The sequence below is a fragment of the Chiloscyllium plagiosum genome, unplaced genomic scaffold (genome assembly GCF_037043375.1).
Source record: "Chiloscyllium plagiosum isolate Xiang-an unplaced genomic scaffold, Cpla_swu_hap1 HiC_scaffold_13, whole genome shotgun sequence".
Lineage (NCBI taxonomy): Eukaryota > Metazoa > Chordata > Chondrichthyes > Orectolobiformes > Hemiscylliidae > Chiloscyllium > Chiloscyllium plagiosum.
The window spans coordinates 78,919,492-78,943,481 of NW_028270151.1; the positions used below are offsets into that span (position 1 = coordinate 78,919,492).

The 23,990-nt window shown below is 43.9% G+C and overlaps 1 pseudogene; it reads left to right on the top strand.

Moving 5' to 3' along the window:
* The window catches only part of LOC122556283 (serotransferrin-B-like), an 80,339-nt pseudogene extending 59,716 nt beyond the window's left edge, over positions 1-20,623 (top strand).
* Positions 20,624-23,990: the final 3,367 nt, after the last annotated feature.

Genomic DNA, 23,990 nt, shown 5'->3' on the forward strand with positions numbered 1-23,990 from the left:
GGGACTGGGTTGTATCTCCTCACTGGGACTCGGTTGTATCTCCTCACTGGGACTGGGGCTGTACCTCCTCGCCTGGATTGGAGCTGTATCTCCTCACTGGGACTGGGGCTGTGTCTCCTCACTGGGACTGGGGCTGTGTCTCCTCACTGGGACTGGGCTGTATTTCCTCATTGGGACTGGGTTGTATGTCCTCACTGGGACTGGGCTGTATGTCCTCACTGGGACTGGGGCTGTATCTCCTCACTGGGACTGGGGCTGTGTCTCTTCACTGGGATTGGAGCTGTATCTCCTCACTGGAATTGGGCTGTATCCCCTCACTGGGACTGGGGCTGTGACTCTTCACTGGGACTGGGGCTGTATCTCCTCACTGGAATTGGGCTGTATCTCCTCACTGGGACTTGGTCTGTATCTCGTAACTGGGACTGCGACTGTATCTCGCCTCTGGAATTGGAGCTGTATCTCCTCACTGGGACTGGGGCCTGGTCCCCTCACTGAGACTGGGGCTGTATCTCCTCACTGGGACTCAGGCGGTATCTCCTCACTGGGACTGGGCTGTATCTCCTCACTGGGATTGGGGCTGTATCTCCTCACTGGGACTGGGCTGTATGTCCTCACTGGGAATGGGGCTGTGTCTCCTCACTGGGACTGGGATTGTATCTCCTCACTGGGATTGTGTCTGTATCTCGTCACTGGAACTGGGGCTGTATCCTCTCACAGGGACTGGGGCTGTATCTCCTCACTGGGATTGGGGCTGTATCTCCTCACTGGGACTGGGGCTGTATCTCCTCACTGGGACTGGGTTGCTTCTCCTCACTGGGATTGGGGCTGCATCTCATCACTCGGGGTGGGGCTATGTCTCCTCACTGGCACTGGGCCACTTTTGAAGATTTGTCTTCCAGTGCTGTAAGCTTGAAGTTGTCTCTTTCGTCAAGAGTTATTATAGATGATGAGATTCTATGTTTTAAAAGTATTGATGCGATGTTCCTGCCTCAGACAGATCACAGGGCTGATTGTTCACTGTCCACCACAGTGACTTAGAGAAGTGCAAATACTTAGAGTCATAGCGGTTTATAGCATGGAAACAGGCCCCTCAGCCCAACCTGTCCATGCCTCCCACTTTACACAGTAATCGCGTCCCGTTTGCCTGCACTTGGTCCATATCCTTCCATAATTACTCTATCCAAATATCTGTTTTTTAAATGACAAAATTGTACTTGCTGCCACCATTGTGTCTAGCAGCCCAGACACTGACCACTCTCTGTGTGAAAGAAATGTCCCTCTGGACCCTTTTGTATTTCTTCCCGTGAGGATGCTCAGGTTCTGATGGGTGTCAGTGGCTCACGTTGCGGCCGCTGTTAAAAGGAAACAGGTTTGTTCAGATTTCCAGTGGTCTTGTGGTTATGTTACTGGGTTAGTAACCTAGATGCCAGCCTAACAATCCAGAAATATGTGTTTAAATCCCACAACATCAGCTGATGATGATTAAATCCAGCATTTAAATATATCTGGACTTATTAATTGTATGCACGAAATAACGAGATCTTCACAAAACCTCATCTATTCACCACTGGCCAGGTGCAGCAGGCCTGTCGAAATGTGGTTGATTCTTAATCAATCACTTCTCTCTACATTGTACCAATTCTGCGACTGTCTGAACTACTGCTCTAAAAAGCCCTGGCCAGCCACCCAATTCTTGTGTTCAAGAAGGCTGCATTGCTCAACATAAATTATGGAAGAAAAATGAACACTGGCCCCGTCTGTGGTGCCCAAATTCAGAGAACGAATAGGGAAAAAAAAGACGCAAATAGTTGCCCTTAAAGGGGAAAACTATAATCCCCGTGAATTAGAAGGATCGAAGCAGAGAGCTAGGCCTCTGGATTATTCATTCAGTAAAATTACTGGCACACTCCCACCTTGCCTCAAAGAGAAAGGGCAGCTAGTTATACACGAGGATGGAGGATGAATCACTACATAAAGAACTTGTTCCCGTTGGTGGAAGAATGAGGAACCATTGGACACTTATTAAAGGGGATTGGCAAAAAAACCAAAGACAACATGGGGAATAACCTTCCTGCATTACAAATGGTTAGAATCTGGAATGGGAATGTTGTGGGAGGAGATTTGATTGCGGCTTTCAATGATCTGAGAAGATAAATATTGTGAGACAAATTTGAAGAAGAGATTGGAGTTTTGAAGCAAATGAATCGGCACATATACAAAAACCCAAATGACCTCCCTCTGCACTATAACCATTCCTTCGCTCTTTGATTCTGTGTCTTATAAAGGAGTATGAATAATTCAATTTTAAGGTTTTTACCAAGAGATCTTTATGTGTCAAATGCTATAACATCAGTGTTTAAAATTGGATTTATCTGACTCCACCTGCTTGCTAGGCATGCCTAATGCAATACTAATGATCTAATCTGAACCACGTTTTTGCCTCTATCGCATGTCAAAAGATGTTAATTTTGGCTTCTGAGTTGTGGAGTTATTTTCCATTTTAGATTGCACAGTCCTTCAATATGAAACTTAAGTCCCACACTGTACCACTAAGTTGAATCTTTGAATCGCTTTTGTGTTCAGTCTTAAAAACCAATCACAGGTCAACCAGGGACAGATGATGAGTACCACGTTTGTTTTCTGCAGTTCATGCATGAAATGCAATTATACAACAAAATGGTCCATGCTGACATGGGAGTACAAACTAGAGACAAATTGTTCCTGGACGGAGAAAGTTATTTCCTCCTATAACACTGAAGGCTTTTGCCTAACAAAAATCTCTTCAAGCACATTTGTGTGACTCTTTGTTTAGACCTCTGAAATCGGTAGAGTCATTGAGATGTACAGTATGGAAACAGACCCTTCGGTCCAACTTGTTCATGCCCACCAGATAGTTTACATTATTCTAGTACCATTTGCCAGCATTTGGCCTTCCTATTCATATACCCAATGTCTTTTAAATGTTGCAATTGTACCAGCCTCCACCACTTCCTCTGACAGCTCCTTCCATACACACACCATTCTCTGCGTGAGTAAGTTGTTCCTTAAGTCCCTTTTAAATCTTTCCCCTCTCACCCTAAATCTGTGCCCTCTAGATTTGGACTTCTGTGCAATAGTTTTCCAGGGGAGAGAGTTATAGAATTCCATGGTGTCTTGTGCCTCTATCGCATTGAAGATTTGGATGTCGTAACAAATGGCCCAGATGTAAATTTAAGGTTGTGCATCTTGTTTGGGATTCCCACACCATCTGTGATTAGTTCTATTTATCTTATCTTAAACACTTCAATTAGATTATTCTTTCATCTTAAACTCTGAAGGAACTACAGGTCTTGATTATGTGGTTTGGCAATGACTTACCCCATTCAGTCTTGATTTTACAACGTACCTTGAAGATCGTGCATGCACTGTTGACTGCTGTTGTGTTTGACTTCAGTTGTATATATAGTGGCTATTGTGAAGGATCAGACTTTGACCTGGGACACTCTGAAAGGCAAGAAGGCATGCAATTCAACTCTTAAACGAACTGGTTGGATTATTCCAATGGGGTTGCTCATTGCCCAGGACAAAGTCCAGAATTGCAGCCTTTATAACTGTAAGTAGATGCTGTTTTGTTTGACTGGAAGTATATGTTATTGGATAACATTAGCTTTGTTCAGTCAGAACCTCGTTCCCATCCCTTTATCTGTGTTGTGAACACTGTGGCTAGTGGCTGCCTAATGGTGAAGTATTTCTGTTTTCTCAGCCATGATTTCCTATCCTCTAGCCATGGGGGGACATGTTGGCTCAGTGGTTAGCACTGCTGCCTCACAGCAGCAGGAATCCAGGTTCAATTCCAGCCTCAGGCGACTGTATGTGTGGAGTTTACACATTTTCCCCGTGTCTATGTGAGTTTCCTCTGGGCACTCTGCGGTTTCCTCCCACAGTTCAAGGATTACGTGGATTGGCCAAGCTAAGTTGCCCATTGTGGCCAGGAATATGTTGGTTAAGTAGATTAGCCATGGGATATGCAGGCCTACAGTGATAGGGGAGGGGCATGGGTCTGGTTAAGCTGCTCTTTGACAGGTCAGTGTGGACTCAATGATCTGAATGACCTGCTTCCACACTGTAGGGATTCTATGAGATGTGATTCCTTTACACTTCCTTTCACTGTTGATTGCTGTGGTGGGATCTCTGTCAGGAACTCACAGTCTTAGCCAAGTTTATCTGAGTTGTTACTGCAGCTCTGACCATTGATAGACTTAGCTCCATGTGAGCTCAATCTCTTTGGACTCTGCTACTTCCCACTACGCCGTAGGAAAACGTACTTGGAGTCAATAGGTGATTTGGAATACTGGATTGATGTTAAAAATAGAGAGACTGATCCTATGCTCATTTAAGTAAAGAGAGTTGTGGCCTTCTTGTTCTGACAGTGTCCTTTCAATCCAGTCCTCAAGATCTCACTTTTTCCCATAACCATCTCGCAACTCTCTCTCCTGTCACCAGCTTGGCAAACCTCCCTCATAGCAGCCGTACCTTTCCATTAGACATCTTCCTTCTAGGTTTTCCAATGTTATGTTAACTCCCTCTTTCACGTCCTTAACCAAACCCGCATCACCCGTATCCCTGCTTCCACAATTTGCTGTCTCTCCATTCTGTTATACACAGTGAGACCTGTCTTCCCATTCTGAAGGAGCTGGCCCAGACCTGGATGGGCCAAATGTACTCCTGCTGTACTGTGGTAGTGATGCAGAACCTTTCCTGTTCCAAATATCTGGCCCTTTTGTCTTGATTCTGCCTCCAATGGTGACTGTGTTGAATTCCTATTGCTGCTGCTAACAACTGTTACTTTTGCAACAAATCAACGTTCTTTAGTGAAAGCTGTGCTGCAGGGGTAGATCCTGACTCCAAGCTGTACTCTCAGTGTGCTTTCAGATACACAGCTTGTTTCCGAGCTCTTTGCGTAACAATTCACAACAGGTGATTGGAAATCATCAGGCCACTTTATATTTGCCCGACCTTTTATATCCATTTGGAACTCAGAGACTGGGAGACCCACATGTCAGTTGTCTGGAGGCCGTTTTACAACCTTCCACAGCCGAGATGTGGTCACACTGGGAGTTTCAGTACTCAGATGTCAAACAACCTCTGCTGTAAATGTGGAGCCCTGTCTAATTTGACAGGTTGCGGGCATAAAGGCATAGGGTCGCATGGTGGCTCAGCCATTAGTACTGCTGCCTCACAGCACCAGGAACCCAGGCAACTGTCTGTGTGGAGTTTGCACACTCTCCCCGTGTTCTCTGGATGCTCTGGTTTCCTCCCACAGTCTGAAGATGTGCAGGTTATCCGGATTGGCCATGCAAAATTGCCCATAGTGTCCAGGGATATGCAGGCTAGGTGGATTAGCCTTGGAAACAGCAGGGTTATGGGGATAGGAATGTGGGATGCTGTTCAGGGGAGTAGTGTGGACTCGATGGACCAAATGGCCTGCTTCTGCACTGTAGGGATTCTACGAATGATTCTATACCTCACCAGTTCTATGTTTCTGTCCTCTGTTGAATCATACAATTGTTACAGTGTAGATGGAGGTCATTCAGCCCGAAGTGCCTATACTGGTTCTATTACCTCAGGCAAATCTTCTGCCTTTTTTCCATATCCCTGTGCACTGTTCCTAGCCAAATATTATCTAATGCCTGTTTGAATGCCTCACCACATTACCAGCTAGAGCATTCCATGCCCTATCTAAAAGGTAAAATCATTTACCAGAACAGAGCGCTTCTTTCCCATTAGAGAAAGTGACAACTACATGCTGAACATGCAGGTCATCATACCTCAGGCAAGGGGGAAAGAGTGACAAGAGTCCAAAAGTGGATGCAGGAACTGAGCCCACACTATTAGCATCACTCGACATGATAAACCTGCTATCCAGTCATCAGAGCTAACTGACTTGCTGAGTTAAAAAGTATTTTTTCACATCACCAGACAGGATTGAAGAAGCTGGGGATACTTTATGGCCCAAGGCCGGAATCAAACCTGGACCCAGGTTCTAGTCCCGCCTCGGGTAACTATCCGTATGGAGTTTGCACATTCTCCCGATGTCTGTGTAGGTTTCCTCTGGGTGCTCCGGTTACCTCCCACAGTCCAAAGATGTGCAGGTTAGGAGAATTGGCTATGCTAAATTGCCCAGTGTTCGGTGCATTAATCAGTGGGAAATGGGTCTGGGTGGGTTACCCTTTGGAGGGTCAGTGTCAATTTATTGGTCCGAAGGGCCTTTTTCCACACTGTAGGGAATCTAATCTAATTTAATCTAATCAGTCTATCCCCATATCCAAAGTGTGTCAATATCCTGTGTCAAGGGAGAAGGTGGAGTGGCAGTTATTCTGTACCCCTGTGGTTGACCGATGCTCCTAAACCATAGTTAAGTCACTAGTTGGATGTAGATACGGTGAGACATTGGCAGCAGTTTATGAGTATTCCAATGAGGTCCTGCTTCAGAGAATGCTATTGCGGACAATGGGAGTGAGGTGCTTTGAGCAGTGTGGGAGATTGGGAGGGGTGTGAGATCATAGAATCCCTACGGTGTGGAAGCAGTTTGTTCGGCCCATCGAGTCTGCACCAACCCTCCAAAGTGGATCACACCCCAGCCAAACCCCACACTATCCCTGTACGTTTCCCATCAATCAGCTAGCTATGTTTCTGATAGATCCTTGATTGAATTTTTTTCATTGATTTCTGAAATCTTTGGCGTAATGACAACATGACTGCTGAGAGTGAAAATCAAACCAATTCCATAATTTCTAAAAACATATTACTGATTAAAATTTCTTTCAGGTGCCTGGCAGAGAAGGGGGATGTTACATTCATTAAGCATACAACTGTTTTCGACAACACTGATGGTATGTGTCCTTTAATGCTCCATATACGAGATAACACCATCTGATCATTCAATGAATGAACCTTCTATTCAGTCGTCCAGTTTGATCCATATTAATTATTTGATGAAATTGAGAGAGTAGGTATCGGGGTAACATGTGTTCCATCATTGTATGGTTAATAGGCCCTGGAACTCCATGAGACCTACATTTTAGACCATTAGATGTTTTTTCCATTCATTTGTGGGACGTAGGCACCGCTGGCTGGCCAGCGTTTATTGCCCGTCCCCAATTGCCCCTGAGAAGGTCTTGAAGGCCATTCAGCCCAGTGAGTCTGCTCTGGCTTTCAGTGAGCTCATGGCTGATCTGATAATCCTCCATATTCCCCATACACTTTAATAATCATATCCAACAAAATTCCATGGCTAAATTGGATGGCCCACCAGAGCAGGCATGATGGGAGCTGCTGTCCAGAAGAGTTGGATGGGTGCATCTACCTGAGAAAGGTTTGGCTCGGGAATCTTGACTCGTGAATACGATTTAAAGCCAATTATCCCCAAGGCCACCTAGATTTACAGGTGGTTCCAGGTTTCCTGGAACTGGCCTATAATTCCTGAAGGCTGTCCAATGAACCCTGTCAGATATTGCAATGGCCCCATGATAGGGAAGGTGCCTCATTCTCAGGCACTCAGCGACTTTATCTAAATCCTCATTGTTTTGCAACCTCCTCTTCTCCGAAGAGAAGAACTCAGCTTCTCGAGTCTACCTTCATGACCAAAGTCCCTCACTCCAAAAATCATCAAAAGCTTAAACACATGTACCAACAGATTCAAGAACAGCTTCTTTCCCATTGTTGTTGGACTTCTAAATGGAATGGACCTCTCAAATTTTAAATTTAATGTTGATCTCACTCTTTGTGCACATTCTCTGCAGCCGTAACATTGTATTCCTCACTCTGTTCTATTAGCTTTCTGCACTTTGTGTGATATGATCTGCCCGTACCGCATGCAAAACAAAACATTTCACTGTAACTAAGTACATGTGACAATAATAAATCACATCATATCAAAAACATTTTTGTAAATATTTTCTGCAACCTCGCCAAAGCCTTAATATCCTTCCTAAAATGTAATGCTCTGGAATTCTTAGTTAAGACTGAACCAAAAGGTCATTATAATGTTCTTGTTTTTGTACTCTGTGCCTTTACTAACAAAGTTCAAAGCCTTGTGCCTTTCTCAACCTGCCCTGTCATCTTTATTGATTCATGCATATGTCGTCCCAACACTCTCTATTCAGGCCCTTTAGAGAATTGTACCCTGTCGGACAAACCCTAATGATACAGAGTTTTTTGAGACATATCAGTGACACATTTAAGCAAATCTATAGGAAAAATATGTGTGAATAAGTAAACTAAAGAAACCCTAAGAACTCAATAAACAGTAACATTGCCTCAACAATAGCACTCTGTCTCAGTCAGCACATGTGGTTTTAGATCTGACTGCAAATATTTGAGCAGAAACTTTTGTTGGATGCTTGAGTGCAGTATTGTGGATTAGAGACAAGATTAGGAAAAAAACTGAGATCAGAGGAATGGTTCTGATAAAATTAATGAGGTATTCAACAGACATGGAGGAAATGCTTCACCTTTGCCAAGTTACTGGGAACTGAGAGTCAGCACCATGTAAAACAAAGGGAGTAATTCACTATCGATCATTCCATTTTACTACCCAAGACAAATTTCACCTTCATGAAGTCAATCCAAAGCTACTTTCTGATCTAGTACAGAAGCTTATACAGCCTCATATTCAGTCCCATATTAATTTACTTTCAAAGTCATCTTGGAAATGTTAATTATTTTATTATTAACCATTCTGAGGCTTTCTTATTGGAGTATTAGCAAAGAAGCCTGGGATCACTTTCCTCAGTGGTTCTATTTCACGTGAGGTAAGAAGGGAATCAAACTGTGATGTGATGTGATGTGATGGAAGGACTGGATTATTTGAGGTCAGTTGCTCTGTAGGTAAGGTTTTGAATCTGTGTGTCACTGCTCTGTGTATTCTAAACCAATTGATGTTTCACTTTCAAGGTAATTCACAAGAGGAGTGGGCTGCAGGTCTCAACTCCAGTGACTTTAAGCTGCTGTGCCTCAATGGCACTCAGGCTCCAGTAACAGATTATAAGACGTGTCACTTGGCACAAGTACCAGCTCAGACATTTGCATCTTGTGTAGAGACAAGGGGTCAAGTGCTGCAGTTTTTAAAAGACCAACGAGTGAGTATTTGGGTTTGACTAAATGTTTGGGGCTTGCCTGTGTACACTGTGTTTAGTGTTTACTGTTTAATTATAATCAGAATCAATCTTTCGGTTTGAGTTATGGAGTCATACAGTTTGGAAAAAGATCCTTCAGTCCAACTTTAAGCTATCACAAACTTTAAAGAATTATATACCTGCACTCCTAAGTTCCTCTGTTCTACAACACTGCCAAGGCTTAACCATTAATTGTATAAGCCCTTCCCATATTTATCCAGATTGAATTCCATCTGCCATTTTTCAACCCATTGACCCATTTGATCAAGATCCTTTTGTGATTTTAGAAAACCTTCTTTACTGTCACCCGTTTTGGTGTCATCCGCAAACTTATTAGCTATGCATTCTATATTCTCATCAAAATAACTTATATAAATGACAAATGAAAGAGGACCCAGAACCGATCCTTGTAGAACACCACTGGTCACAGGCCTCCAGTCTGAAAAGCAACCCTCCACCATTACTCTCTGTCTCCTGCCATTAAGCCAATTATGTATCCAATTGGCAAGATCACCAAAAATCATTGACCTCATCGTTGACCTCATTGCAAACATTTCAGAATGGTGTACGATCAGGAATGGACTTTACTCAGTACCTGACTTATGATGCATCTGCCTTAGGAGAATTGGACAATGGAAAAGCATTTAATCAATGCTGTACCTTACTGGGAATATTTGAGGCAGTGTATGAGAGTATTCACTGTATTTAATCTGTGCTGCACCAGACCTGGTCTATTCCTCACCTGGCAGAGAAAATAATAACTTCCCTTGAAAATTTCAGCGTAGTTTATTTAAATGTGACACACTAATCAGTAATGGGCGTTCTCTAGCTTCAGAAAAAGACATGTCTGAAAATTGGAGGGAGAATGTATTGCTGAGCAATGATCAAATCTCAGGCATGGTGGCTCAGTGGTTAGCACTGCTGCCTCACAGGGCCAGAGACCTGGGTTCAATTCCTGCCTAGGCAACGGTCTGTGTGGAGTTTGCACGTTCTCCCCGTGTCTGCATGGGTTTCCTCTGGGTGTTCCGGTTTCCTCCCACAGTCCAAACATGTGCAGGTTAGGTGAATTGGCCACGCTAAATTGCCCGTACTGTTAGTTGTAGGGGAATGGGTCTGGGTGGGTTGCGCTTCGGCAGTTCGGCGTGGACTTGTTGGGCTGAAGGGCCTGTTTCCACACTGTAGGGAATCTAATCATCAGTGTGGGAGTGGTGTATCTCATTGGACAGGAGTGGACCATGTGAATTTTAACATGGTATCTGACTGTACCCAGGGTTAAACAACTCCAGTAGGATTTTTCAGGTTTGTCTGGCAACCAACCAGGTGTGGATATTTCCTGGGAAATGTAAGAACCCCTTCTTGAAATTGAGTCATCACTCAACATAATCCATAAATCCTCACAGTTCAGAGACAGGAAACATCTCCTTCTATGTCCTGAAACTCAGTAAAAGGTTTATCATCTCATCCTGTAGTATTTGTGTTGTGGTCCAAGCATGAAAGATGACTGGATTAAACCAGAGTACCCTGGAAGGGAAAACTATCACAAAATGTTTTGACAAGCCGGTGAAGCTAGACAACTCACACTGTTCTTTTGCAGTAAACAGTTGAGTAGTTTCCTTAACAGGACACAACCATCAGTCTAACCAAAGATGTTTTGCTTACCACTCAGGTGTGATACCAGGTTTGTAGGCACTACATCCCAATAACTGGTGGATTGTATCAAATGTCTCTCTGCTTGTTTGTGTTGGCAGTATGCCAAATGTGTTCTACCAGACCCTGCTTGCTAAACCCAGAACATAGTGTCCTACATATTAAATTTGATTCTACTATTGAATAACATTAACTAAATAATTCCCACTGTGCTGAGGATTACACTAGAAACGAGCTGAACAAGATGTGACTGTGTGATTTATTTGCATGTTATGGAAGCGATATGTATTCGTGCACAGGACCCTTTTCTGTGTAGACAAGCAGAATTTGGCCATATATTGCACCTTTGTCTTTGGAAGCTGCCAAAAATGCTGTCTCTCCATGGTAACACACTGAGCAATCAGAATCTACCTGCCTAGCCCAATCTTTTTGAGCTAACGAAGACATTGAAAGTTAACAGTTCCGACAGTATCACCACGTCAATCATGGCTTAAGCTATCAGCACTTTGTTCTCATGTTATATAAGTTGGTGTTCCCTCTCCTAAGTTGGGTTCTTTGTGTTCGAATTTTGATGAGTGGAAGGCTTTGACTTTATGTCTCTTTTCAGCCATGTTTTAATAACCTAACCATATTAGAATTTACTTGGGGAGGGCAAGGTTTTATTTTACCAGCATCCGAATCTTAAACCTGAGTGATCAAAACTTATTTGAGGATAATGGAAGCATTAGTCTACTGGGCAGGAAATGTGACTTTTTTTGTAAAACTTCAATTTTATGTGCAACCATTTTATTAGAATTCCACAAATATCATGGGTATGTTAAATTCTAATTAACCTGAAAAACTACACTTACAGTGACATTTTTGGAATCTGTTTATAAATACTGTAGCTTTGTGAAATGCTTGCTAGTGGCATGGTGGCTTAGTGGTTAGCACTGCTGCCTCACAGTGTCAGGAACTCAATTCCAGCCTCAGATGACTGTCTGTATGGAGTTTGTACATTTTCCCTATGTCTGCATGGGTTTCCTCCGGGTGCTCCGGTTTCCTCCCACAGTCCAAGGATGTGCAGGTTAGGTGAATTGACCATGCTAAATTTCCCATTGTGCCCAAGGATGTGTTGGTTAGGTGGACAAGCCAAAGGAAATGGAGGAATAAGGTAGGGGTGTGAGTCTGGGTGGGTTGCTTTTCGGAGAGTTGGTGCAGAATTGTTGGGCTGAGTGGCCTGTTTCCAAGCTGTAGGGATTCTGTGGCTTTCCCAAAGGCTAAATGATTAGAAATCCTTATCAGCATTAACAGGATTGATTTTCACTACCTCTAAATACAACCAATTGATTAGGTCAAGAGATTAAATACTGTTCTAGTTGTTAGAGAGTCATTGAATCATGCAGCACGGAGTCTGGCCTTTGTCCCAAATTGGTCCATGCTGACCAAACTGTCCATCTATACTAACCCCATTTCCCTGCATTTAATCTATATCCTTCTAATCCTTTCCTATCCATGCATTTGTCCAAATGGTTTTTAAATGTTGATAATGTACCCGCCTCAACCACTTCCACAGCTCATTTTACATGCATATCATCCTCTGTGTAAAAGAAGTTGCCCCTCAGGTTCCCTTTTATTCTTTCCCCTTTAATCTTAATCTGATGCCCTCTCGTGCTCAATTCCCCAACCCCGGGAAAAAGACTGAGTGCATTCACCCTATCCATGCCTCTCATGATCTTATATACCTCTATAATGTGCCCCCTCAGTCTTCTATACTTCCTGCACAAAGGAAAAAGTCCTAGCTTGTTCAACCTCTAACTATAATTCACATCATTGAGATCAGGCAATATCCTTCTAAATTTCTCCTGAACTCTTTCCAGTTTAATAACATCCTTCCTAGACCAAAACTGAACACAATACTCCAAGTCTGGCCCCATCAATGTCCTGGATAACAGCAACACAACTTTCCAGCTTCTATACTCAATCCCTGACTGATGAAGACCAGTGAGCCAAAAGCATTCTTCATGGCCCTGTCTACCTGTGACTCCACTTTCAGAGAACTGTGAACCCAAACTCCAAGATCCCTCTGTTCCACTACAATCCTTAAAGCCCGGCCATTTACCATGAAACTCCTACCTTGACTTGACTTGACTTTCCAAAATGCAAGGCCTCACACTTATCTCTATTAAACTCCTTTTGCCATTTCCAGGCCCACTTCCCCAGCTGATCAAAGTCCTGCTGCAATTTCTGATAACCTTCCTCACTGTCCATGATACTACCTATTTTAGTGTCATCAGCAAATTTACTAATCATGCCTTGTACATTCTCATCATTGATATAGATAACAAACAACAATGGGTCCAGCATCGACCCCTGAGGCACTCCACTAGTCACAGGCCTCCAATCCAACAAGCATCCTTCCTTCCAATATTACCCTCTGCTTCCTACCATTAAGCCAATTTTGTATCCAATGCTCCCGGATTCCATATAATCTAACCTTCCAGAGAAGCCTGTCATGTGGACACTTAACAAAGGCCTTATTGAAATCCATATAGACAACCACCTGATGAAGGAGCAGCACTCTGAATGCTAGTGCTTCCAGGGCTATAACTTAGTGTTGTGCGATTTTTAACTTTGTACACCCCAGTCCAACACTGGCATCTCCAAATCATATAGTCTACATCTATGTCTCTGCCCTCGTCAACTTTCCTGTTGACTTCATTAGAGAATTCTAACAAATTTGTGAGGCATGATCTCCCATGCACAAAGCCATGCTGACTACTCCTAATCAAACCTTATCTTTCCAAATGAATGTATATCTTATCTCTCACAATCTTCTCAAGTAACTTACCCACCACAGATACAAAGCTCACTGGACTATTGTTGAATTGAATTGCTAAATTGAATTGAATTAGAGTGCGCTTTATTGTCGCATATGCTCAATTGAATACAGTGAAAAGTTTATACGTCACCACTTACCGCACCATTGTAGATACAAAAGTAACTAGATACAGCTTCTTCAGATACAAGATCTTAGCCTTTTGGCTCAGATCTATTCTTATCAGAATGGGTGTCAACTTGTGCTGCCTGACCTGCTGTGCTTTTCCAGTACCACTCTAATCTAAGTTAAAAATCACACAACACCAGGTTATAGTCCAATAGGTTTAACTGGAAGCACACTAACTTTCGGAGCGCTGCTCCTTCATCAGGTGGTTGTGGAGGGCTCAATTGTAAGACACAGAATTTATAGCAAAAGTTTACAGTGTGATGTAACTGAAATTATACATTGAAAAATACCTTGATTGTTTGTGGAGTCTTTCATCTGTTCGAATGCCATGATAGTTTCACTTCTTTCATGTGTAAATCACAAAACTTTTTTTAAAAGTTGCATTCTCAGGTTAACTGTAACAATGGGTGTTAGCTAGACAAAATGTTGAAGGTGTTAGCCCCCTGTGTTCTCTGTCTGTGCCATAATGTTTAGACTGATTCTAATCTAAAAAATGAGTTAACAGAGTCTTACATAAATTCATGCAGTTTATGAGCAAAGAACAATGTAACTCTACAAGTACAAATTCACCCCACAAGCGTATATGTATATGCGTGTGTGTGTGTGTGTCTGGGGTGGGGGTTTGTGAGTGTCTGTGAGAGAGAGTGTATATGTGTGCATGAGTGTAGAGTGGTCTAAGTCTCTGAGAAGATGCAAGTGTGTGCGAGGAGGCAACTTCACCATCTCTGAGGTTAAGGAGGTGGTGGGCGGGCGCCTCCTTGTCATTGACGTCATATACAGGAATGCACCCCTGAGACTGATTAATGCATGTGCCCGAGCGGGTAAACCTGTGCTGTACCGGACAGGAAGATCGCTGAGAGTCTTGCGCTCCTCAGGGATACAATCACCTACATGCAGGATAAGGGGGTGGACACTTGCCTCATCAGCTTGGACCAGGAGTATGCCTTTGACAGGATATCGCGTACCTGGGAGATGTTCTCTCCAAAATGGACTTTGGGGATGGAATCTGCAATTTGATCCAACTGCTCTATACCAACATTGTCAGTGCAGTCTCAATCAATGGGTGGGAATCAGAAAGCTTCTCGATCAGATCCAGAGTCAGGCAGGGCTGCCCTCTCCCTCCTGCTTTGTTTGTGTGATGTATAGAACCATTTGCCAAGACCATCAGGAAGGATGCGAGCCTGAAAGGAGTGACTATTGCTGGCAGTGGTGGTTCTACAGTTAAGGCCTCCCTGTACATTGGATGATGTCACCACCTTCTGCTTGGATCCACTGTCAGTTCACAGACACTTTATTTTATTTTCCGGGGGCCAAGGTCAATCAAGGCAAGAGTGAGGCCATGCTCTTTGGAAACTGGGCCGACCAATCCTCTATCCCCTTCACCATCAAGACAGACCAGCTGAAGGTGCTGGGTATTTGATTCAGAGGGGCTGGGGCATGTATTAAGTGTTGGGAGGAACATGTCACTAAAATAAGGCAGAAACTGGTCACTTTCCATCGTGGGTGAAAATCTGGTCATCCGGTGTGAAGTACTCTCAGTGTTGTTGTACGTGGCGCAGGTCTGGCCTATTCCCCATACCTGCCACAGTCACCTGGGCCATCTTCCACTTCATGTGGAGATCGAAGATGAACCGTATCTGAAGGGACACAATGTATAAAGATCTAGACGAAGGGGGAGAAAACACACCCAACCCTACCCTCACCCTGATGGCCACCTTTGTGTGTGGCTGCATCAAGCTGTGCGTGGATCCCCGGTACGCAAACACCAAGTGTCACTACATACTGAGGTTCTACCTGTCCCCGGTGTTGCGCAGGATGGGCCTGGCCTCGCTGCCGCGGAACGCACCGAGTAGTTGGACCGTTCCGTATCACCTGTCCTTTGTAAGAGAAACACTTTTGACCACAAGTCCATCAGGAAGTGATCAGCACCCAGTGGCCTTGAGAGCTTTTGGAAAAAGGAGAAGGTGGAGCCTGTCAAGCAGTTCCCTGCGCAGACTGTCAAAGTCATTTGGCAGAATGTCTCATCGCCAGAACTTTCCAACAAGCACCAAGATGTGGCTTGGCTGGTAGTGAGAAGGGCTACGTCTGTGAGATCCTTCATGCGCGCCCGGACTCTCTGCACCACTGCATGCTGCCCTCGAAGCGGCTGTGGAAGGTACGAGACCGTCACATACCTCCTTCCGGAATGTGCCTATACAAAGGATGACTATAGAGGAATGCAATGGTGTTTGTCAAGGTTTGTCCCGAGCAGTGCCATGACGTGGGACTCCGTGCTCTATGGTCTGTTGCCCGGTCGCACACCGAGACGAACTGTGCCTGGAGGACCATCAACTCAGTGAAAGACGCGCTTTGGTTTGCCTCAAACATGTTGGTCTTCCAGTTGAAGGAGTAGACCCTGACTGAGTGTTACAGACTGGCACATTAATGAAGCAGGACTATGTGCTGAGGGACGCGTTGAAGCTTGGGGCAGCTGCTGCCAAGATGTGGGGTGGTGGGGAAAGACCACGGTGTAAGGTCCTTCTGCCGAAGAATAATGGGGGTGCATTCAGCAATTGGGCCCCGCTGATGACTCAGCTAAATGCCAAGAAGTTGATGGTAAACATAGATAATTGTGAACATCAATGACTCGATTTGTTCCCTGAAAGTAAAGGCAGTATATACCTGAATGGCATCATCAACTGTACATGTACCAAGGATTTCTATGAATCAAGTATATTTTTGTTATTAATTTTTTTTTAAAACTTAGCAAATTGAGAAATAAAATGCCCAGCATTGCAGAAATAAAAGTTCAGAATAATGGTTTTTCACTCACATCGCACTCTAGGCTGCTCCAGGTCCTGGCTGTAGACTGCACTAAGCTTCACCTTGAGGATCATGAGGATCGGAGACTGTCCTAGTATCACCTCAAGACCAGGAGATCACGCTGCGGTCATGTCAGGCCGAGAGCTTTGGGAACTCTCAATTTGGACTCGAATATCTCAATGATTAATTGTTCATGCCGTAAGTAAAAGTAGAGTTGAAAAACCATCTGCTGATCCTGTCAGAGGTGCAGCTAAGGGTTAGACCTCTGGAATAAGACTGATGACTATTGTAGGGATTGAGAGTGGTGTATATCTTGCACCTTGAGAAAATTGGTAATGTGGAAGTGGTAAGAAATGAGCATTTTCTTTGAGATATGACACAAGGTTTATGCTCCTCTGGTAATCTTTGTGTATTGGTGTGCCATTGCGCTGAAATATTTGTCCACTCTTGCTCTGGGTTTTTATGAAGAGTAGTAGACTAGATTCCCTACAGTGTGGAAACAGGCCCTTCAGCCCAACAAGTCCACACCGACTCTCCGAAGAGCAACCCACCCAATCCCATTTCCCTCTGACTAATGCACCTAACACTATTGGAAATTTAGCGTGGCCAATTCACCTGACCTGCACATGTTTGGACTGTGGTAGGAAATCAAAGCATCCAGAGAAAACCCATGCAGACATGGGGAGAATGTGCAAACTCCACACAGACAGTCACCTGAGGTGGGAATTGAACCTGGGCCCCTGGTGCTGTGAGGCAGCAGTGCTAACCACTGAGGCACCGTGTTAATTACCCACCGGGTTAATTAATTATGTAAGAAATTAGTGCCAGTCAGTGTCTCCCCTCATCCGACCGTAAAATATAATTTATGGGCAGAACATGGGAGTAAATTTATTCCATCAGTGATCGGTGGTTTCTCAATGCAGCTCAAACATGGTCATGGTGGGTCTGAGGAGGACCAGTTTGCAATGTTTGATTCGACCAAATATCACGGCAGGCAGCTCTTGTTTTCAGACGCAACTCGGTGTCTGATTGAAGTGCCCACCACAAGTTTCAGGGCTTATGCCCGAAACGTCGATTCTCCTGCTCCTTTGATGCTGCTTGACCTGCTGCGCTTTTCCAGCGACACATTTTTCAGCTCTGATCTCCAGCATCTGCAGTCCTCACTTTCTCCATGAGGAAGGGAGCCAGGGATCCTGGGCCAAGGTAAGGCAGGAATATTGGTAGGAGTGGATTGACCAACTTAGAGAGAGGGCAAGGGGTATGGTGGTAGATTGGGAGAACAGGTAGCTATGAGAAGAGGGGATACAAATCGTTGGATGGTGTGCCACCAAAACAGGCACTGCTGAAAGACTGTATCATCTCTTTGTTCTTGCCCTTTTATCAAAAATCCAGTTACCCTCTTTCACCTGGCTGCCTATGTAAATTATGTTATGGCTAGAGCAGTGTGTTACTAGGATCTGTTGTGCTTATAACAAGATAATTGTAGGCTAACAGCTGTCGCACACATCCATATTATGTCTGACCCACTGTCCCAGCCAGTCCCAGAGTGTGAAAGGACAGTGTCTGACCCACTGTCCCAGCCAGTCCCAGAGTATGAAAGATTAGTTTCTGACCCACTGTCCCAGCCAGACCCAGAGTGTGAAAGGATAGTGTCCGACCCACTGTCCCAGTCATTCCCAGAGTATGAAAGGACAGTGTCTGACCCACTGTCCCAGCCAGTCCCAGAGTGTGAAAGGACAGTGTCTGACCCACTGCCCCAGTCAGTCCCAGAGTGTGAAAGGACAGTCTCTGACCCACTGTCCCAGCCAGTCCCAGAGTGTGAAAGATTAGTTTCTGACTCACTGTCCCAGCCAGACCCAGAGTGTGAAAGGATAGTGTCTGACCCACTGTCCCAGTCAGTCCCAGAGTGTGAAAGATTAGTTTCTGACTCACTGTCCCAGCCAGACCCAGAGTGTGAAAGGATAGTGTCTGACCCACTGTCCCAGTCAGTCCCAGAGTGTGAATGATTAGTTTCTGACCCACTGTCCCAGCCAGTCCCAGAGTGTGAAAGGACAGTGTCTGACCCACTGTCCCAGTCATTCCCAGAGTATGAGAGGACAGTGTCTGACCCACTGTCCCAGCCAGTCCCAGAGTGTGAAAGGACAGTGTCTGACCCACTGTCCCAGCCAGTCTCAGAGTGTGAAAGGACAGTGTCTGACCCACTGTCCCAACCAGTCCCAGCGTGTGAAAGATTAGTTTCTGACCCACTGTCCCAGCCAGACCCAGAGTGTGAAAGATTAGTATCTGACCCACTGTCCCAGCCAGACCCAGAGTGTGAAAGGATAGTGTCTGACCCACTGTCCCAGTCAGTCCCAGAGTGTGAAAGGACAGTGTCTGACCCACTGTCCCAGTCAGTCCCAGAGTGTGAAAGGACAGTGTCTGACCCACTGTCCCAGCCAGTCTCAGAGTGTGAAAGGACAGTGTCTGACCCACTGTCCCAGTCAGTCCCAAAGTGTGAAAGTACAGTGTCTGACCCACTGTCCCAGTCAGTCCCAGAGCGTGAAAGGACAGTGTCTGACCCATTGTCCCAACCAGTCCCAGAGTGTGAAAGGACAGTGTCTGACCCAGTGTCCCAGTCAGTCCCAGAGTGTGAAAGGACAGTGTCTGATCCACTGTCCCAGTCAGTCCCAAAGTGTGAAAGTACAGTGTCTGACCCACTGTCCCAGTCAGTCCCAGAGCGTGAAAGGACAGTGTCTGACCCATTGTCCCAACCAGTCCCAGAGTGTGAAAGGCCAATTTTACATCCAATTTGCCAACTTACAATGGATCCGTGCAACATTATCTTTAGGACCAGCCTACTTGTGGGACCAAATACTTTAGTAAAGGCCACGTAGACAATATCCACTGCCTCACACTCATCAATCGTCATCGTCACTTCATCAACAACTCAATCAAGTTTGTGAGTCAAGACCCATCCTTCATAAAACCAGCTGACTATCCCTATTAAGTCCATTCTTTTCCAAACGCAAGTTAATCCTGTTCCTAATAATCCTTTCCAATAACTTCCCTACCACTCATGTAAGGCTCACTGGCCTATCAGTTTCTGAATTATCCCTCTTGCCCTTCTTAAACAGAGGTACAGCATTGGTTATTGTCCAGTGTACTTGGACTTTGCCTGCAGCTAAACACAATACAAAGACCTCTGTCAAGGCCCTTGCAAACTCCTCCCTTGTCTTCTTCAGTATTCTGGGATAGATCCCCTCAGGTACTGGGGACTTATCTCCCTTAATGTTTTTCAAGATACCCAACACCTCCTCCTTCTTAATAGCGATATGCCCCAGACTACCAACATTTTAAAAATAGGAATGTAAGTGGTGAGGGTGAAACAAAGAGTTTACAGAGGGATATTGACAGCTGAAGTGAGTGGGCAAAAATGGGGTAGACAGAATACAATTCAATGCGGGTAAGTGTGACCTTATGCACTTTGGCAGGAAGAATAAAGAATTTGTTTCCCCTTGTACCCAGACGGCATAATCTTAGAGTAAGGGATTGTGTATTTATGAGGACAATCTTTTACTTCAGAGGCTGGTGAATCTGTGGAATTTTATCCCCAGAGGGCTGTAGAGCCTGCTTTGGTAGATATATTCAAGACTGAGATAGACAGATTTTGAATCAGTAACAGAATCAAGGGTTATCGGGAAAGGGCAGGAAAGTGGAGTTGAAGATTATATGATCAGCCAGGATCATATTCAATGACAGAGCAGCCTGGGTGGGCTTTGTATGTTCTTATTGAATGTTTGACCCAGTCTCCACCTTGCTGTTCAGAACTGGTCACATGCATTTGGATGTCAAAGAGCAAGCAAATTAAATAGAAGCTGAGTTTGTCAGCCTTTGAAAATTTCCTTCCATAATAATGAACAGGTGGAAGTTGTAGACTGATGGACCAGAAGCTGAGACGTTAGGAGATCTGACTATTACTCTCTCATTGACATTTTCGTTTATTACAGAATTCCCTGAAATCTATCATCTTGGCCATTGCCAGGCCCCACGTTGAGTCGGGTACGATTTCTCCATTGACCTTGCTATCTCTTCATTCTTCCCTCTCGCCGGGCTGATACCAGCCTCAGTTCAGTGATAGCCCCTCTATTTCCTGCTGAATTATTTGTACACACTGAACTTACTAAACCTCCATTATTACAAAAACGTGACCTCCGGCAAGAATTTTAATCCATTTAAACTGTAGTTGTGAAGTTTAGCAAATGTGGGAAGATGCACAAATGCGAGGAGATACAGTTGATTCACACTTTATGTCAAACCATGCATTCAAATCTAACCCAGACATTACAATGACATCTCCTCTGATTGGCCACCGTTGTGTTATGACTCAGTTACAGTCTTGTACGTTTAAATTGCTTCAATAAAGAACCATCAAAAACACCAATGTGGATGCCCCTCACATTTATTGAGACCATGTGGCATGTATTGCATTCAGCATTGCCTTTAGTACATAAGCAATTAGTTGCTCTGAGTTAACAGGAAAATAAATTTTCTTGGTTAAATTAGTCAAATCTCAATATTTATCATTATGTGTTAGTGCTAGTGAATTTGTAAATATGTGGATGTTGATCATATTTGTTTTTACTAATGGGGACAGAAATAATGGATAATATAGACTACATGGGTTGAGATATTGAGAGGGTTTTAATTCTCCTGGACAGCCTGGAAAAGATTACAAACACAAAAATGAGAGAACAGCTCCTAAAACAGCAACTTTAGGATCAACCTCTATCAGACGACTTGCCTGTTCTCCAGAAGACATCACAATTTTCAATATTTCAGTGAAGCTGTGGGCTTCTGATGTTAGCTTTGGTTTAAGTCGATAGCCCAGATCTTGGGAATCTTGGCAGTTAAGCAAGGTGAGAATGGCCAGATCCAGCAGGTAAGCAATTTTCCAGGCATTCTTGTGGGTCAAGAGAGAGAGGTGTGTTTCTTTCCAGTTCTCACGGTAATCTGTTTCCCAAACTTCCCCATCAGACACCTTCCTTCCAGCTCTACATCACTTCCAAAGAGACTCATCTCTCCCATTCCCAAATCTTCCCTTAATTTCTTTCTGTGGCAGACTCTTCTCAGCTTGAGAAATTTCTCCTCATCTCAGTCCTAAATGACTCACCCTGTACGCGGAGAGTGTGACCCCTGTTCCTGGACTCTGGTCACCGGGAACATTTGTCCTGCATTTACTCTGTCTAGTCCTCTTAGAGTTTTACAGGTTTCTATGAAATTCCCCTTATTCTTCTAAATTCCTGTCCTAACTGATCCAACCTCTCTTAATATGTTACCCTGCCATCTTGGAAATCAGTTGCTCTTGTAATACCTACATGGTCACTATGTGCAACTGGTGCACAAGGACACCTATGTATCATTACATTTCCCCCTTTCCCAATATATTGCCACTCAGATAATACTCTGCATTCAGGTTTTTGCTACCAAAGTGGATGACCTCAAATTTATCCCCATTAAGCTTCATCTGTAGTACATTTTCCCACTCACTCAAGTTGTCCAAATTAGACAGAAGCATCTTTGCATCCTCCTCACAGTTCACCCTCCCAACCAGCTCTGTGTCATCATTATGATGGTCTCAAGTTTCTAATGTTGCTGAAGCTATAATTATCCAGGCAAGCGAAGAATGCCCCATCATCCTCCTGACTTGTCCTTTCAGAAGACACCACGTTCTTTTTCTTTTAACAGGCAATAAACTGAAATGGGATTTGGATAGCTTTATAGCTGAAATATGTTACGGACCAGACCAGACCCACTCAAAATATTTTAAGAAGGTAGTTTAGACCCTAACGTTTTCCTATTTTAAAGGCAAATGTGAAGTGCTGTGTCCCAGATTCAATTTGACTGGTCAAACTACTCAAGCAAAACACAAGTTATTCAAACACTATCATTAAAATGCAACAAAAGAAAGAACATAAAATGACTTCACTCTATTGGAAAACTTATCAGACTGTTAGAAACAGTAACTACTACTAATTAACTGTTTCAATATAGTAATATCCCATCAATACAATCTTTGCAGCCTAGGAAAGGAACACCCCCCCCCCCCCCAGCTTTTGACTGTAATTGAGAGATGGAAACATAGCTTCCATTTCTTCAAGCTGACAGCAGCAACTGCTTAAAGCTAAACCTAAAAATCTACAAAAAAGTCCTAGAAATCCCGGGTCTGTGAGAGCTTGCCATGCCCATCCAGGTTGCCTTTATTGTTTCAACTTCAAAAGAAAAACCCAACATCTCACAAGTGCTTTATCTTCTCATAGACTGCTCGAGACCTGTTCTCCAATCCTTCCTGAAAAGAAACCAGGACAAAACACACCTTTTAAAGCCACACCATCATCACAAATACTAGGAGAGCTTTGTAACTTAGCTCTGCCAATATTGCTTCTCCAAGCAGTGAGAGAGAGATTTTGAGACTCAGTGACACTGAGAATTTTTGAGTGGAAGACGTTCTCCCTGATGATTGATTGAGTTGCAGTTTGTTACAGAACTGTAAATGTGAAGGATGCAGAAAGATCCAGAGCCTGTAAATGGAAAGCTTTCACCTCTCCCTCCGTGTGAGGAAAAAGACAGAAAGAAAGCAATAAAATATAAAAGAAAGAATTCTAACAAGAAACAAAGATGCACTGGATCCATTGCTATGGGACGGCAGCATGAAATCACTACTAACTATCCAGAGGAAATCTGTGAGACAATCTAACACACTTCTGAAATCAGGACTGTTAATTTTCGCAATCTGTTCATAATTTTTCTCCCCCTATTATATTTGTGTCAAACCATCTGTCTTTTGTCTGACTTAACTGTGAATGTTTGGGGTTTTTAAAGCTTGGGTTTGCAAAGACCAGACACAGGGTGAAGTGAAAACAACAGGATTGTTGCGGTAGTTGATTTAAATTTCTCCTCTATTGATTGGGACTCGTGTAGTGCCAGGGGAGAGTTTGTTAGGTGTATAGGATTTTTTTTAGAAACTAGTCCAACTAATGAAGGGGCCAGACTAGGCCTGGTATTGGGGAATGAGCCCAGCCAGATGATTGAAGTTTCAGTGGGTGAGCAGTGACCATAATTCTGTAAGTTTTAAACCACTTATGGATAAGGAAGGAGTGGCACTTGGGTGAATTTTCCACATTGGGGGAAGGCGAACCACAGCAATATTAGGCAGGAACTGGAGCATGTAGAATGAGAACAGCTGTTGGAGGGTAAATTCACCTCTATCATGTGGGAATCTTTGAAAGGCCAGTTGATTAGAGTTCAGGACCAGCATGTTCCTGTGAAAGTGAAGGATAAGGATGATAAGATTTAGGAATGTTGGTTAACAAGATAAATTTAGAGCTTAATCAAAAGCAAAAATAGGCATACATAAAGTTTAG